The sequence below is a fragment of the Passer domesticus genome, chromosome 1, assembly GCF_036417665.1.
Source record: "Passer domesticus isolate bPasDom1 chromosome 1, bPasDom1.hap1, whole genome shotgun sequence".
NCBI lineage: Eukaryota > Metazoa > Chordata > Aves > Passeriformes > Passeridae > Passer > Passer domesticus.
Window position 1 is genome coordinate 41,966,105 of NC_087474.1, and position 17,721 is coordinate 41,983,825.

Sequence of the window (17,721 nt, forward strand, 5' to 3'; positions counted from 1 at the left end):
GCTGGCACTGGGCTGTGTCTTCAGTTGCATGTCAGCCATGGGAATCGATGGCAGAATGGATTTCTTCACAGCCACAGCTGCACATGCTCTTCAAACCCAGAACAGCTACAGCAGATACAATAGCAAAAGACTAGCTCTCTTCTCTCATTATAAATGGCCTTTCAGAGCTCTCTCCTATCAGGAGTTGTACTGGTTTGAAAATACAGCGTAGACTTTGTGTGTATGGTTTTTCTTCTTAAAGCAAAATGCTCTGCAGCTAAATGGCTGCAGCTGGAAGCTGCAGGGAGAAGGCTGGAGTGGGGCAGGATTTGGTGCTGATTGGGTTGTGCTGAAGTAGGAATGTGCTAAATGTGTCTCTGAAGTGTTTTGGTTTGGGGACAAGCTGAGCTCGGCTTTCTCTGTCATCAGGGTCTTACCTCCCATGCCCCAGCTATTGCTTGGTTACTGATAGGCCTGTGTAGCTCAGGGAGGGATGAGGTGTGGAGGGAAGAATGTGACCTGCTGGATGAAGGGAAAGCTAGAAAGCTTGTGACATGTCAGACAGCATCTCATTTTAGGGAAGAAGCTGCTGAGAGTTGAGCGTGTGGTGGCTTAGGCAGTGCTTCTGCTGGGTGTTTGTGGTGGTGGGGCTTGCTGTGGGTGAGGCTTTTTGGATTTTTCCCCAAGGGAAGCATGTTCCTGGTTGCTATTTCTGTTTTCTCTTGAGACAGGAAGAGTCAGGAAGAACTGCCTGGAGTTGCTTCTGTGCTTGGCTGCAAGGATGTGTGGAGTGGCATCTGTGGCTGGGTAGCTGGGATGTGATTGTGTTCAAGAGGAGAGTGAGAGATGGGGGTGACATGTGTGAAGTATGTGAAAACTGCAGAAGGATTTAGTTCATAAAAGTAGGTAGAGGGATGAGAAAAGTAGAGTAGGTGTGTGCCAGGAGGCAGGGAGTAGGGGAGTAAACTCTCAGGGGAAGATAAGGGGAGGGAAGAGAATGTGTCCTCAGAACAGCACACAGGAAAGGGAGGAATGAACAAGCTTCATTCACTTGAAAACTGGTGAAGCAGGAGCTGGGTTGATGGGATGTGGCATAGAACATAACATGTGACTATGCTGATGCTTTAAATTGCATAGCATTGTTTTGGAGGCATTGTCTCAGGTGATGAGGTGTAGGGACTATTAGGCTTAATCCTGCAGACTAGGAGCAGTGTGGCAAACAGGTAAACTCTGCCCTGCTTGCTGTGCTTTGAAGTATCTGCCTCTGATCCGTAAGTGCTCTGGAACCCTGCTCTTGAGGACTATGGCGTGTGCTAGAGATAAACCAGTGGTGAGTTACAGAAGTTAGTAATTGTGCAAACTAGTATGTGCACCTTGGAAAAACAATCCCTGCGATGCTGCCTTGAGCATGATCTTATACTTCTGTTGCTATAAATATCTGGGTAAGGCACAGCGTGCATAGGGCTTCAAGAGTTACACTTCGAAGAGTTAGTGGTGGAAGCACACACTTTGCAGTAAAAAAAAACAACAAACCCATCAGAAGATCAATTGACTTTGAGGTTTGTAACATCACAAACTCACAGCAGCGAACTTTGCCCTCTGTCCTGAAGCTGGCAGCGGTTTATGTTCTGGAAATGGAATTTTGTATTGTTACATCTCTGCTTCCCCTGAAATCCATTCAGTCATTCTGGTTCAAAGGTACTTTGGAAGACCACTAAGAAACCCAAGCTGCTGAAGATCCTTAAATTGGACCTTCAGGATTTAAATTAAAAAGATAAAGCAGAATCACTGCTCCAGCAGTAGGCTTGTTAGAGGGAGCAGTATTTTTTTTCCCCAATCCATTCTGTCACTAGCTAGATTTAAATGCTATTTATCCCAGATCCGTTTATTTGCTTCACATTCATTTGTGTTTTAATTCCTTGACAGCATTTTATTTTAAAGCAGGGGTTGCCCTTCTAACCACTCATTTCACTTTTTTTGTTTTGTTTAATGAATCTGGTCATGAAACAGAGTTCCACTTTGTATCTGCTCAGCAGACAGACATAGAAGATGGTTTCTGGTTTCCCTTTTGCTCTTTGTCTAATAACATCTTAAAATGGAAAATCTGACGGCCAAGAGGAATGCAAGCTTTGAACACTGGTGAATCTATCTGGAAGGTGGGAGATTGGAAAGATTGGTGCCAATCATCAGTTAAGCATCTGCCTAAAGTTTTTTTTCTAGTTTTAATTTAATCAAAATAGTTCCACTTAACTGGGAGCAAATCCACTATGATAAACCATGGAGGAGGGGTGAGTAGGTAGGGAAATAAGAAACTGGAGGAGTGTACCGGAGTATTAACATGGTTAGGTGCCAGTTTGCATTTCTCTTTTTACTTTGATTTGCAAAACTGTAGCGAAATCATGGGAAGAACTTGTTATTATTATTTTTAAAAAATTTAAATGAATAACATCTAGCCTATGAAGAATTGTCTTCCTCCTCCTTTCTTTACACTTACTTTAGAGCCATTAGGCTGTCTCTAAAAATACAGGAACAAGGTTCTTGAGGGCTGAAACAGCTTTAATTAAACAATAAGGGAAAAATGAGTGACTCTACTGGTAAGAGAAAGGGAAGTGTAAATTCCTGTTTGTTCTCACTAAAGGGAAGTAAAACTATGACCTTGTAAATTTTAAGCCTTTTGGAAATACAGAATTGCATAATTAATGACTCTTCGTTTGGCAGAAATGCAGGAGTTGTCCAGAGTTACTTGGGTTTAAGATGTCAGCTGCAGGGTAAGTTACCTAATGCAAGCTGTAGTAAGTCACACTGAGGAGTTTGCTTTCACTCGGCACCAGCATGAGTGTCTTTTGGAATTACATGTTTCATCTATTAAAATAAAACCCAGCAAAAAGGTATGAGGGCAGTGATATGGGGGTCACCAAAAACCAGGTCACCAGCTGAAGTATAACCCTGGAGAAGCTTTAGGATCTTGAGCCCTTTTGTCTACTCACCCTTATCCCCATCTTGTGCAATCCTGTGTTGGCAGAAGATAGGGAATTCAAAGCAAATTAGCTCTCCTATGCAAAGGTCCTGTAGGATCTTGTTTGTGGAATGTTTGCCAAGAGAGCCATGGCTTGGCCTATTTCAGGGTGAAACTTTGCTTCACCAGAACACTGGTCCCTTAGTGTGAGGATCTGAGTACTCTGCCTTCTGAAATGGTGGCACAGGGAGTCAGGATGCTGTCTGTTGGTACCAAAGCAGTAAGATTTGGCTTTTGCTGACACTCAGGTGAGTTCTAGCTAATATTCTTGTTCAAGGAGATTTAGTGTAACTTCTGCCAAGACAGAACTGTTGTGATTCCTCATTTGGTACAGCAGTGGGCCTTTTGTGTTGATTGCAGACAGCACCTTATTGTTTTGCAGCATTTTGATTCCAATTTGTTGTTTAATCAAATTCTGAAGTAATTATGCCATAAGAACAATTTTTTGTTTGGTACATTGTCTTTTCACGTTGTTCTTTTACTCCTGCAGTAGTGCCAATGTTCAGTGGAAGAACCTTGGCACGTAGAGGATTGTGCATGTGCACAAGCCATGCCCACATTGCAGCAATATGAAATTCCTGTAATCCAAAGGTGGCCCAGGTTCTAAATGTTCAGAAAATCAAATTTCCCATGTTTGTTTGGTTTGGCTGGTGGTTTATTCTTTTTTTTTCACTAGTAGCTGCCTCCCTAGCTGTCTAGTCAAAGAATGAGACTTTTCTTGCCCAAAGTTAATGGGGAAGAAGGGTGAAGTTGCCAGGAAACATTAATAATGTAAACAGAAGTCCTGAGCCTCTGAGGTAAGGAGTGTCTTAAGCTGCTGTTGACTTAACATTTTGCAGGGCTGGGGCTGGAAAGTGCCTATGCAATGGTGCTCACAGTAGTGCCTGAGCAAGTGACAGGGCTGGGAAGTGTGTTACCTCCCTGGTGACAGGATGCTGTGCAAAAGCAAGTGTGGTCTAATGCATAAATCACTGGGCTGGCAGGAGCTGATTTTGTGCTGCTGCATGGCACAGATGAATGACTTCATCTCTCTCTCAGTTCCTATGTAAAATGAAGCTGTCAAGCTGCTGTGGAGCTGAGTTCATTAAGGGAAGTAAAAGCACTTTGGGGTCACAGGGTGAGAGGTGCCTTTAAAACACTGCTGTCCATACATCATCACTTGTGAACCCATAGACAAATTGAACAGGAGATGTGCCTTTCTGCTTTGCTTCTGCTGGAAAAAGAATCTGATAAAAGTGTATTCCCACCACCACAAATACAGCAATCCATGTATTTTTAGTGACCCTAACCTAACTAAAAGCCCTGGGAGTATTGATTTTAATTAAGTTTCAGCATTGTTTTGGTTTGGTTTTGGTTCTTTTTTGTTGGTTGGTTGGTTTTGTTTGGTGGTGGGCTGGTTGGGTTTGGTTTTGTGGCCGGGTGAGGGGTTACATTTTATTGGCTCAGATTGGGAGTGAGGATGCTTTGCTGTACTTTAGTGCTGAGCCTATTTGGGAGAGATACAGTTTTGCTGTTTGATATTCCCTTCACCCCTCTGCCCTCCTGTCTCATTTAGCTTTTACAAAAAAGTGTCAGAAAACTTGCTTCAGGCAAAAATAGGTGAAAGATCTATGCTAGGTCATACCTGTCTGTACATCTCAGTGAAGGACCCACTTGTACCACGTGTTCATACAGCAGTATGTTGGAGGATATGCATGTTCTGCTTCCTCTTGGGTCAGTTTTCCTAGGTTTTACAACTATTTCTCTTTTTCATGTTGTTGACATAATTAAGCAGAACTCTTTTATCTGAAAAGGCTTGGAAAAAGCTGCTGGAATGAATATTTATAGTGGTTCTTCTCCACTGATGTCCAGGCATACCCGAGAGGAAGTGCAGTTGATAGGCAAGTAGGGACAGCTGTCCCATCCTGTTCCCTGCAACTTTTTATGTTGTAGAGCTCCTTTCTCTCACCTCACTAATAATCTTTTATGACTGGATTGCCACATCTGTGTGAAGAAATCAGCTGAGAGAATAAAGAATTATTTGAGGTGAGCTTTCAGATATTCAGATCCTGCACCTCCATTATGCTTGTCTTCACAAAACTTAGGGGAGCCCAGTTACCACTGGGAAATTATTTCCTCTCTCAAATGTGAGCTTTGATATGATTCAATGAATTTTTTATTCAAAGTGAATCAGGATGAGAATTAGCTGCTGTAATCTTGCAGAACAGGAATGGAGGAGGAACTGAGCCACTTTGTGGTGAAGGTGGGAGGGCTGTAAGCAGATATGAGCACACCTACCTAGCTGGCAGAGTCTTCCTCAGCAGGTGAGACTGATACCCTTCTTTGTAGAGATCAAGCCAGTAAATGAACAAAACTTTCTGAAGTGGCCATTGCATCTCAGCTTCTAAGTGTACAGCTTGAGATGTCTGAAAGTAGTGTGGCAAGTGGGGAAAGTTGCAGATGGTAACTTCCTTAGCTCAGGAAACAAAAGCTTTTTAAATTCTTGTAACTTGAAGGTTCAAAACTGCCAAACATCCTTAAGAGTAATTAGGAACTGCAAACTGTGGTCTTGCCAGTGTCAATTCCCGCAGCACCCGAGTTTTGTATCCAAATTCACTCAGTGAGTGAGAGCTAATGGGATCACAGCACCAGCTGGCTCTGCTGGGAGAAGGAGGGCAGCATTGAGTGTGGATGACAGCTCCTGGGTCCAGTTCCAACAGTGGTAGATATCTAGGTCTTTCCCTCTGGTTCCTAGACACTAAATGTGTTATCCATCAGTATACTGACTTCCCATGTCATAAGGAATCTCCTTCTCCGTCCTATTTTTAGGAGCTGAAGTCCTGATGCTCATGTTTAGGACAACAAGGAGTTAAGACTGATTTGTCTAATCTGGTAAGCTTATCTTGGCAAAAAAAAAAAAAAAAAAAGGTGGAGGGAGAAGGAACTTGAGAAGCAAAAATTAAATGTCAGCAGAACTGTGACAGACTTGCATTCCTGTTTGGAGACTTGCCATGGAGCTAGTAAAAAGCAAAATTATTGGCACAGTTACAGTGGAACAACCAGCTGACCTTTCCTGGCTGAAGGAGTGTTTCTGGTTAACTGTTCATAAACCAAGTAACTATTGTGTGGATTCACATTTTGAAAGGAAAGAATACAGAAACTTGAAAATAAACTTTAGTAAACCTTCTGCAAATTCTCCCAACTGTTTCAGGAAAAAAACAAATGCCAAGAGTACGTGATTGCTTTCTGTGACTATAGTTCAGGGCTGTTATTGCTGTTAAATAATCGTACAGTCATGAAATGGTTTGGGTTAGAAGGGACCTTAAATACCAACAAGTTCCAGCCCACCTGCTGTGGGCATAGGTGCCACCCACTAGACCAGGTTGCTCAATGCCCAAACCATCCTGTTCTTGGATGCTTCCAGGGATGGGGCATCCACAGCTGCTCTGGGCAACCTGTTACAGTGCCTCGGTGTTCTCTGAGTAAATAATTTCTTCCTAACATGTAATCTAAATCTCTCACCTTTTGGTTTAAAACTGCTTCCCTTGTCTGATCACTAGGACATGTTTTGGTATGCTTTATTATTTGTATTTTGGATGGATGTTGCTGCTCTGGCCTTTTGCAACAACCAGTCTAGGCTGGCAGTGTAGGTTGTGTTGTTTGTGCCCTGCCTGTGCTGTTTGTCCTTTTAGGTGATGATGCTGTATTGCAGCTGCCCTGGTGGGTCTTGGGGAGCCTCTTGGCAGTGGGAGATGGGAGGGGATGATGCCTGGATTGGGAAGGTGGGTTGAAGATATTCACTTCCTGGGTCTATAAATCAACCATGTGGAAATGGCTGTGATTTTTAGATTACTTGGTGGAGAGGCAGGGGAGCAGCTCCCTTCCTGACCTGGGACTTTGTGGTTGAGGACCCTGTGTGTGGGATGGAGGCTGATGCCATGATGCTGGCACTGCACAGGCCAGGCTGGGAGGGAGGGAGGCAGGCAGCACCAGCCTTGCCTGGGAACAGATGACTGGTGTGCTCTGAAGGGAAAAGAGACATGGAACTTGCTGGGTGAGCAGTCAGGAAGCTCAGTGCTGTGAGGAAATGGTAAGGGAAGGAAAGGTAAGTGAGCTGTGCAAGAAGTGCCTGAAAGTATGAAGCGTTGAGGCTGTGTGTTGTACCTGTTTGCCTGTGAAGTTTTGTGTGTCCTTTTTACCTTTTTGCTCCCTATGGGCCTGCTCTAGGTCTGAACCCCTTCTTCCCACCAATGTTTTTGGTTTTTTTATTACAAAACACATCATTAAATCTTGGGGAAACCGTGTCGATGTGACGTCAGTCCTGTGGTGAAATGTGGAGTTCCCACTGCTGTGATCCCAAAGGGCATTCTCACTACAGTAATCTCCCTTCCCACACAAGGCATGGCTGAAGAGGGCATAAGCCAAGCAGGGGAATCTGTAGCTTTATTATTGAGGGTGAGGAGTCACTTCCTGGACTTTCACCAGGGAATCCACTGAATTTTGTAAGCTCTTTCTAAAGCAGGATGTACTTTGAGCATGGCAAAACATTTGCTTGACTGAATCCAAAGTTAGGTGGAGTTGTCTCCTGTCCTTAGAACTTGAAAACTGTATTTTAAGTCTTGAATCATGGTTCTGTTGCATTTTCCTTCAGGCCAAAGTAGCAACAAAGACTAGGAAGCAGGGAACTCTGGGTCACTTACCTGGGTCAACAAGCTAGGTTTTGCCTGGCTGATTTATTAACATTATTTACTTAAAGCCTGACTTAATGTGGCTTTTGTGTTCTGGCTGTCACCTGGTTGAACAGTGTGATATTGGACTGTGTCAAACTAGGTGTCCTTAAACTGTCGAAAAGATGACAGATGTTGGCTGGTTGGCTTGGGAAAGTTATGCCAAAGATCTGAAGGAAAGCTTCTTAATGTGTTTATCTTCCCATCAACCTTACTAATAGGACAGTAGGTCAGTGTGGCTGGCAGGTTTTTACCCTCTTCATCTGTCCCATGTTTGGGAGCACTGACAACTGCTGCTTCTCAGAGGAACAGAAAAAAATCCTTGCCTAATTCAAACGTAGGGCTTTGTTGCTTTTATTTCCTGCAGAAGAGGTGGCATCTATAACAATATTGTCTGCATGTACAATGTTCCTGGCACCTTTGGGTAGTGGGAACTAATTTTAACCACTTGCTTGTTGAAATAGCTGTGTCAGTAAGTTCTGTGTGTGTGCATGTCCCTCTCTAAAAGTTAGATCACCTGTATCTCTGGGCCTCTGTGCCTCAGTGAATGGGTCTAGTTGTTCTGGGTTGGTATTCATACACCCTGCATTTCTGGTTTGTGTGAGCACTATCCTGCTGAAGGATGGTTGTATCAGCTATTGATACAAAAATGTTTTCTTAGGGTTGTTTGCTGATGTGCCTTGGAGGGCTCCATCATGTAAATTTGTTGACTGTGCTCTGTGAATTAGACGTTCTTCCCTCTTCTGCTTTTCTTTGCAGAAGTAGAAGAAAATACAGTCTAATCTGTTTTGAAGAATTTATCTAGGAGAGATGAAAAAAATTACTCTCTTTTGGTGTCTTTCATCCACTTTCTCCAACCCTCTCTCAAAGCCTCCATCACTTCTCAGCCATAGTGGATGGCAGTAGCTCAAAGCCAGATATTCAACCTCCTCTCCTCCTCTCCATTAATTGTTGGGAATCAAATGACCTAATTGTTTTTTCTACCTTCAAGAATGTTTTTGGTTTTTTTTTTTTCTGTTGTGAAATACTTAAAGTATTGTGCAAGTAGATCTGAAGTAATGGAATACTGGGTTAAGCTGGTGTGGAAATACCCTCAGTTCTTTGGAGTAACAAGGAGAGGGCTGGTACAGAAAAAATTGGGTTTTTTTTGATAGATGTCAGCAGATTTAGGCAGAAAGAAGTTTATATAGGTGGTCTGGCTATTACGTTTAGTCACAGATACAATAACAGATGCTGGAACTGGCAGAAAGGTACGAGCAGCTCTCAAAGGGTGCTGGAATGTGCAAATAGAACAGAATCCCTTTTTTCCTCTGCTGTTGCATGAAGATTTGAGTGACATCATTTTGCATCCTCTTCAATTTGGAAAAGTCTGATTAGGTTGTGCATTCCTTTGCGTGACTGTAACACTTCCACAGCTATTGCCAGAACACTGATCTACAGGAAAAAAACCCAAAACAATTTAAAGGAAAGGTTTGCTTTGCTTTGTTGTCTGTCACCATTTTCTCCCCTGATTTTTTTTTGTCTGGCTTCTAGTAAAGTCTATTTCAAGAAACTGTAAACCACAGACAGGATAATCTGTTAAAAATAGTAGTTGGCATTTGAGCCTGGGTGGCTTGAGGTCAGGGTGATATCCTGTCTACCTGTTTTGTGTGATAATTGCTCAGGGATGACTGCTGAAGGCAGCACAAGTCTTGCAACTTGGGGGAATTTTTTCAGCCAGCCAAGTATTTATTGTGTACAGTGCTCTAAATAGGTGGGAGTTTATTTTGGAGTAATATATGCTCATGCTGAGGTCTGCTGCCAAAACAGATGTGATATGGATGTTGGTTACTGGATGTGCTTCGTTATGACTTCTAGTAAAATAGTACGAATTTTGGAGCTTTTGTCCTTGCTGGAAAAGGTTATTTGAAGACTCTAATTTCTGTATTAGGTAATTAGCATGTGGGAATGGCTCTGCATTGACTTAGCTTCTGTAGGAAATAAATCTCAATTGCAGCAAACAAAAAGTTGTACTGTTCAACAAGAAACTTTGCTGCCAGGATGTGGGAGAAATGTTCGCCTCATTTAGCTGTGTCTGCTTCTGGTGGTTGTTTGGTTTTTGTTTTGTTGTTGTTTGGTTTGTCTTGGTAGATTCTTTTAATTTGGTGAAGTGTGCTAATGGCTTGTTCTCAAAGGAGGATTTTATTGCTGTGAAGTGGGACTGACACATTCCCTATTCCTGCTGCTACCTAGACGATTTCCTTCGAGGAATGGACTTAGCCCTTTGTTAGTCCAGGACACCGCCTGCATCTTCTTTGGTTAAGTGAAGCAAGCCTGTTATTCACCTGTGCTATGGAGTTGTGTAATTTGCCTAGAAAAAAATGTTGGAGGGTCAATAGTTATCTTCAACATGTCCCTTAGGAGGATGGCTGTCTAAAAAGTATCTGTGAGCATGCAAAGGTGGACAAGGTCAGCATAGAACTTTCTTCCAGAGCGTATTCCTGGTATTGAGGACAGGCTGGTGGGTGTGGGGCTTTCTGGGAACTGGGAGAACATGTCCAGAACAGCCCATCAGCCAGGTGAAACTCCTACCCACATGCCTTGTCTTTGCTTATGCCAGTATGAATGCACAAGATGTGCTTTCAGAACCAGGGTGCCAATACCTTACCAGCACTCTGGAAACTTCTATTTAAGAAACATTTGCTGCTTTGGTGGTGATTACATGAGACAAGGATCCAGTGTTTCTCCTGAACATACCTGTTGCATCTGCATGTGCTGAATGTTGATTATCTTGGATGATTAAAAAAAGCCACTGACGCAGGCGGTGTACCTCTGCCAGGGTGTATTCATGGGAGTTGTTCCTTGCTTCTATATTTAATTCCAGCAAAGCAGGCTGCTGCCAGGTGCAGATGAGCATGTAGAGCCTCTGTAAACCTGGAAACCAGCTGTAAGCCCTAGACTCGCTGACTCACTGCCTAAGCTCTCAGAATGCAGGTGCATAGAGCAGGGAGGATTATCTTGGTGTTTTTGTCTCTTAATAAGATCTTTTACCTTTGAGATCAAAACCTGGACATATTCTATCATCCCCTCTTGCAGAAAGTAACAGCTTAATAATTTTGGGCACAAACAATTGCACAACTAACAAGCAGATGGCAGTGAATGCCCAAGAAGGCTGTGCCTGAATGGTATTAGACAGAACCATTTGTCATGCTCTGGTGCCACAGACTTGTTAATTAGTGTGAGTAACTCCAAGGCACACCAGCATCTCTCAACAACCACATGAAAAACAAAGGAGGGGCAAAAGGCTTGGGGTAGTGTCTCCCATGCAATCTCTGCACCCAAGTGAGCATCACCTCCCTGTTCCTGTAAGGCAAGGAGTTACATTGATTAAAACCAGCGAGGAGACCAGCAGGTTTCAGATGACTGCACATGGCAGTGATCAGCTCAGAGGGGATATCCTTGCCCTGTTTCACAAGATCCTGGTTACAGCCTAGATGGGAGCTGCTAGAGAACAGGGAAGGGCTGGCAGCTGATTGTTCAGTCCAGTTCAGGACTGGTCTTAACAGTGTTTGAGGGAACTGTGTGTTCAGGTGTTTTCTTTCTCATTTCCTTCCACAGCTTCCAAAGAAGGGAGGTGGGATTCTGCCTTTGAGGAGTCCAGCTGTCTGCATGCTGGAAAAGAAGCAGCTAATGAATGAGCTCTTGGTTGTGCCCTGAACATTTGGGGTCTTCGAACACACTCGTGATCCTGTCTTAAAGGAGTTACACATACCACCTAACTTTAGCACAGAGCTGGATGTCTCTTGAAGCATGCTTTGTAGGTCTGCTCTTATTTCCTGAGCCTTTTTATAGACTACATAGGAATGTAACACACAACCAGGAGTCAGGTCAGTTCTGCAACAATTTGGCTGTTAGAAGAGAAGGGGTAGATGCACTTAGGGCACCAAAAGCCCAGAACAAGAATAAGATACCTAATCAAAAGCAGAGACTAAGGGACACATGGTTTTAGTGTTCCACAGGCATTTCACTAGTTATGCAGCAGGGAGGAAATGGTTTGTGTTTCACAAAACTCTAGCAAAGCTTGTTTTCACCTTTTCCTGCCCTCTGCCTTCTCCATCCAGTTAAAAATCTTTCAATCTGCTTTTGAAAAACAAATTCTAGCCCATGCTCAATTATATAGCTTTATAATAAACTGCGTAAAGAACTACAGAGTATTTCAGACTCTTGAGAGACTGTGTTTTTTGATGCAAACAGTCATCATGGATTATATAGCTCAGGCTACGTAGATGTGTCAAAATGAGGTCACTCACAAGGCCTTGGATTTTGGAAGTTGTTTAGAAAAATATAGCTAGAAGGGGTTTCTGGAGTGTTTTTACTATTTTACAGTTCTGGTTTAGATCAGAGTTTTTAGGCTGTTGGGAGAGAGGAAAGAAAAGGTCATGGTCCTTAAAAAAAGCAAACAGAACCCTTACACCCCCCCTCCCCCAGGAAAATAAATACATCTGAATATCTAAGAGAATATACAGCATCACTGCAAAGATTTTGCAGAAATGTTCTTCAGATTTTGAGAAACTAGGAAAAATATTATGGTATTTGATAGAAATACTGGTTTTTCAGGGGGACCTTTGGAGGTCATCAGATCCCAACTTTCTGCTCAAAGCAGAACTGTCACATTGCTGGATTGCATCAGCCATGGTTTTGCCAAGTCTTGAAGACTGCCAGAGATGGGGATTTGAAACCTCTCTGTGTAACCTGTCTGCAGGATTGGCCAGCCATGGCTCTCTTAGTTTAGCCTAGGACATGGTTTGCATTACTCCCAGTGAGACTGCACCTTCTCAGCTTTCTCAGCCTGACACCTGTTGTGATGTGCAGGTCCTTTTTGACAGGGCTGACCGTGGGATTGTTCCACTCCAAGTGCAGGACTGCACAGGTCTCCTTGTAAAGTGTCTCTTGGCCCAATCAGGTTTCCCAAGCTCCATCTAGGCTGAAGTTCTGCCTTTTCAACCACCTCCTGTGACGTAGTGTCATTTGCAGATTTGCCGTGGATGGAGGTGCACTAGTGCCAAAGTTGTTGTTATTTGGATGTTGAGCGTGATGAGCCCTTGTGATGACCTCTGGGCTGCTGCTCTTGTTCCTGTCTGCCAGCTGAATTAAAACAGCTTGAGGAAAACTGAAATAGCAGCACTCAGTGGCTGGTTGCTGTGAGCAGTGCAAGGAGCACTCAACCTCCTTCACCCTGGGGGCTTCTGAATCACTGAATCTGCTGCAGGGCAACAGGGTGAGGTGGGGATGCTGTGGTCAATGAGTGGTGATCCTGCTGTCCCCATTCCTGCCAGAAGCTTGTGCAGAGTGCCCTGGCTCAGTCCCTGCAATCAGAGGGGTCCCTGGAGACAGGCAGGGCTGCAGCAGCTCTGGTGGGCGATTGATGGAGTAAAGTTCCTGTTGCAAAACATGTTCCCTGTTGTACTTTGCACAGCAAATTAATGTGGGATGTTGATACAAGAAGGAAAGGGGGGCAGAATGAAAACATCTGAAACTTGATTCCTTCTGAAGAGTGGGACTGGAACACAGTTAATCATTATCTATTTGCTAGTAAGCAAGTATATGTTTGCTGGTGGCAATTAAACTATTGTTTTAAAGATTAATGGGTGAGAGAAACAGTGGTTTCACAGTAACAAACAAGTGCTTTCTAGAGCAAAAGCCTTGGGCCAGCACGTGGTGTGCTCGTGCCTTATTCTGACTAGCAGCTGTGTGTTCTCTTCACGTTCCAGCTTACGGTGATTTCATAAACAGAAATTGTTCATGTCTTTCATTGGCAATAACTCAGAGATTCTGAAATAAAGTGGATGTCAAGGCCTTGGCAGTGCAGCGCGGGATAGATTCACTTGGATAAATGAGAAGCCAGTTTTGAAAATATCTGATCTTTGTTGACTGATGTTTCTAATGGGAAAATTTCTAGTTGTGTTGTGATGTCCTTTTCAGTAAATATCAATACTTGGGGTCTGGTTCTCTGGTGAGGGTGGCCAAGGCGAGAAATTCTGCCTAGGCTTGTCTCCACAAAATGAGCCCTCTGCATCAATTTGGGGAAGCCTGGCTGGTCTGTGAGCTGTGTGCAGGTGTGTTCATTTGTCAGAGGGTGAGCAGTGCCTACTAGGGTACATTAGATGTTGGCTAACCTCACAGGAATGCTATAGCTGTGTTGTACCACGTTTCAGTGTCAGTGATACTGTGCAGAAACAAAAACAAAAATCAGAGATGAGATGAAATACGAGATGAGATATGTCATAGGTTCAAGATATATATAGGAAGGTGGGGGAAAATCCTCTATTAGCAGCTGGGCAAGAGCTTGGCTACAAAGAGGGTTTGGGTCAATAGAATCTAATGTGGACTAATCAAAAAATTGTATTTCATAATTGAAGAGTGTGCAGTTTTCTGCTCTGAAAGTGGACAAGCAGATGTCTGTATGGTGCTGCCAGTTCCGGGAGGACTACATTTAAAAAGTGCCTGGTTTTGTTTTCTGTTAGCTTGCCATGGCCTGGTGCTTTTTTAGTTTCTAGCTGACAGCATAATCTGTCTGTTGTGCTTGGTTCCCTTCTGTGCAAGGCCCTGTGTAGGCTAAGCAGAGGACTGCCCGTGGCAGTGCAGCTTTTATCCCCCAAAAAGGATTTGTCAGGACTGAGCATCTTTCAGCAATGTATTAATAGCTTGCAGTTATGAATCCTGCCAGTACCCCTTTAATTTTACAGAATTTATTTTCTAAGCTGACACTTTTGATACCACAGTGCATGATTTGCTTCTGTGAGTGCTGCTACTGCATGTCACTTCTGAGTCTGTGGGAGCTGCCTGGGAAGTTCAGGGCTGTACCTGTCAGGGCCAGGGAGATCAGGGAGGTGGATGAGCTGGTGAGAGGAGGTCACACGTGCAGAACAGCACAGGGTGGAGAGCGATGTAAAGAGAGCTCTTGGCCATGAGGAGGGGGCTGAGTGGGCAGAGCAGGACTGCTGGATGTGCTGCTGGTTGTAGGGAAGGGACTTACTCTTATGGGAGATGTGTTTGTAGCTGGTTGCTTGTAGGAGACTGAGTTTCAGAGGAGGGACAAACAGAATGGCTGGAAGAGTTGATGCTCTGTGTGGACAGCGTGTGACAGATGTGCTGTGACAGTGGGATTCTCCCTCAGCTTCATTCTCTGTGGCTGCCTAATTGGGTTTCTTTAGGACTCCCATTTTATATTTTACACTGATGTAGGAAGGGTCTGCAGTGGAAGACACTCAGTTGAGTTTCCTGGCACAAAGTACTGATCACGAACCACAATGAGCATTGTCACCCTGGTAGTGGGAGCTGGAGCACAGGTCCCCCAGTTCCCAAGGTGCCAGGAGTTGCTCATTTTCAAAAAGAGGTTTCACTGGCTGGCTCTTGTGACTATAATGAAAGAGATCCTCACTTGTGTTGGGTAAACTCACTCCATCAAGCACCAGCGGTATGGATGACAGGCAGAAAGTGGACATCCTACTTGCCTCCAACCGCCCTCAGCAATTTTTGTCCTCATCCCTAATACATTTTCTCTCATTCTACTCCAAAGCTAAAACCCTCTCAACTCAAACATGAGTTTGTGATGAAAGACAGCCTAGTTTTCAGCCATTCATTTGAATTTTGGATTTGTGTCTTGAGAGAAACAGCCATTGTCTAAAGTGGTAAAGTTTATGTGCAATATAAGGAGGCTAGATGGAGAGATGAGCTCCTGCTGGTTTCTCTGTGCTTTTAAAAGCACATGAAGAACATGGCTACTCTGTTTTCCATCAAATGGAGTGACCTGCGGGCTTAGGACTGAGAGCAGCCTGTTGGTGATGGTGCAGAACAACTTGTACATGCTGCAGGGAGTTTTAAATGAAGGCTAATTATTGGGTAACTGTACTAGAACACAAAAGAAAGTGTTTGAGTATTCTTCTTCACATTGGCAAAGCCACAAACCTGTTGATGCTTTCCTAATGACAAATGTATCAGTCTTTACCCTAGCATTTGTTTTTTTCTTTCTCGGACTTTTCAGTAAGATGCTTAAAGTACAAACTGTAGACTGATTTCAGATAACCGTTGGAGCTAAATTGCTATTTGGACTAACTATGTTGCTCAGAAACAAAGTGTTTCCAAATTGTCACTGTAGAACAGTATTCAACAAATGCAGCTGGGAGGGAGTGTTTAGGTATGGTTTTGTTTCAGTTTTCCATTTACCCACACAGTTAGAGGGCATGAATCTGAATGGATTATGGGCCTAGACTTGTGGGCCTGCCTGTTAACAGCTCCAGCTGTCACTGTCCTGCAGGTCCAGGTGCAAGCAGAAATCTAACTGAATTGTAAATTTGGCTTCTGTTTTTTTTATCATAAAGACAATTCTCCTTGTTTAGAGCCAATTGGCCATTAAGGCCTTCATCAGAAGGGCTACTAGTACTGCAAGCTACCACTAAGTGTTGTTTTCCATGGGGATTAAGTATCTCAGCTCCTAGTGCTCTGCAGGCTTTTTGCTGACTTAGATGTCCTGATCCCTGACCCAGGTATGTGTGTGTGCCAACAGAAACTTCCAAGTGCTGCTGCGTTATGGTGAGAAAACTGTATTTCTGTGCTTGCATTGCCCCTGGGATCTGGTTGTACTGAATTTGGAAAGCAGTTGCTTGCTGAGGAGGTTCTGGCCGTGCTAGGAATGGGTCTGCAGTCTGGTTTTGTGTGTTTGTAACTCATTTCTCACTTGGGCAGGCCTGCTCATGCAGCAGGGCAGCCAAGGAGCTGAAGCTGCCTTCACAACCTTATTGCTGGACCTGGTTCCCTCTCGTAGAGTCTTCCATGAAAATTGGTCTTGCTCTTCCTCCAGGTATCCTCAGCATTGTTCTGCAGTACTTGGTGCAGGCTCTTACTGGAGTCTTGCATTTTATTTGCATGCCATCTTAAAATCCCATCTCAAACTACTTTTATGGGAACTTTTGGCCTTAATTTCTGCTTGATTCCTTTACTAGCATAGGTCAAACTTTCTGGACATAAAAAACAAAAAAAAGTTGTGAGTTTTTAGAAAATTTAGTAGATATATAGGGACTAGATTGAGGCTTTTTGCTGTATTCAGGCTTTTTGATGTATTCTTTGTTGGAAGCCCAGATTGAGCCTTCTTTAAAGATCCTCAGACGGCTTTTTTGTATTGGTGAATTTTTGTGTTTTCTGGGTATCATGGTTTAGGTTAGTTAGTGGCTAAATAAAAACATTCCATCGCCAGGCTTATTCTGAATTTATAAAATATATGTGGGGGTATTTTTCAGAGAGGAGAAGAGATCATGTTGGTGTTGAACTTGTACCAGGATGCTGTGCATCCACTAACCTTGGCCCAAAGGATCTGTGCTGCCTTGGAATGTGCAGTTCTGCATGGAAATTAACACTCGAGTGCCCTGGCTCTTCACAAAGGCTGTAGGCAGGGTGATATGGTGTGAACTGCCTGAAAACAACAAAGGGCATGGTTAGGTGAACTTCTCTGTGGAAAACGTGGCCAGCCGCTTCAGAAGGAAATGCATCAGGGACCTTGGTTGGAAGGAAATTACTGCTCTGATTGTGATGACTTTGATTTCCCTCTTTAGCTAGTAAATGAAGGACCTCTGACACATAATTCCTATTTTTGCATGGTTACCTTGGGGTGAAGTACCTCCATGTGAGAGAGGAAAGGAAGTAAGAAGAGCTTGCTGCTATTTCAGGACATGGAGAGGGAAACTTAGTGCATTTTGTTTCCGTTTGAGACTTGTGTTTAAATTACGAGTCCATCTCCCCTGCTATGGGGCAGGGAGGGAGGGTTTTTTCCATTACCTTTACAAGTAATTGTGGTGTCTCAAGTGTGGAGGTATTTGCAGCTGGTGTTGAGGGGGGTAGCCAGCTGTTTGCTGAAGAATGCACTGTTGTTCCACTTTTATATCAGGAATTTTTAGCCACTTCCCAAATGACCACCATTTCTTCACGCTACAACCTCTTCCTTTATTCATAAGACTTTATCTTCTTCAATGTAGTATTATGTATTCA

General features: G+C 43.6%; 1 protein-coding gene across 1 annotated transcript in view; it reads left to right on the forward strand.

The window, feature by feature from the left end:
* Window positions 1-17,721, forward strand: part of SH3BP5 (SH3 domain binding protein 5) — a 50,026-nt gene that overhangs the window by 12,646 nt on the left and 19,659 nt on the right. The window lies entirely within an intron of this gene.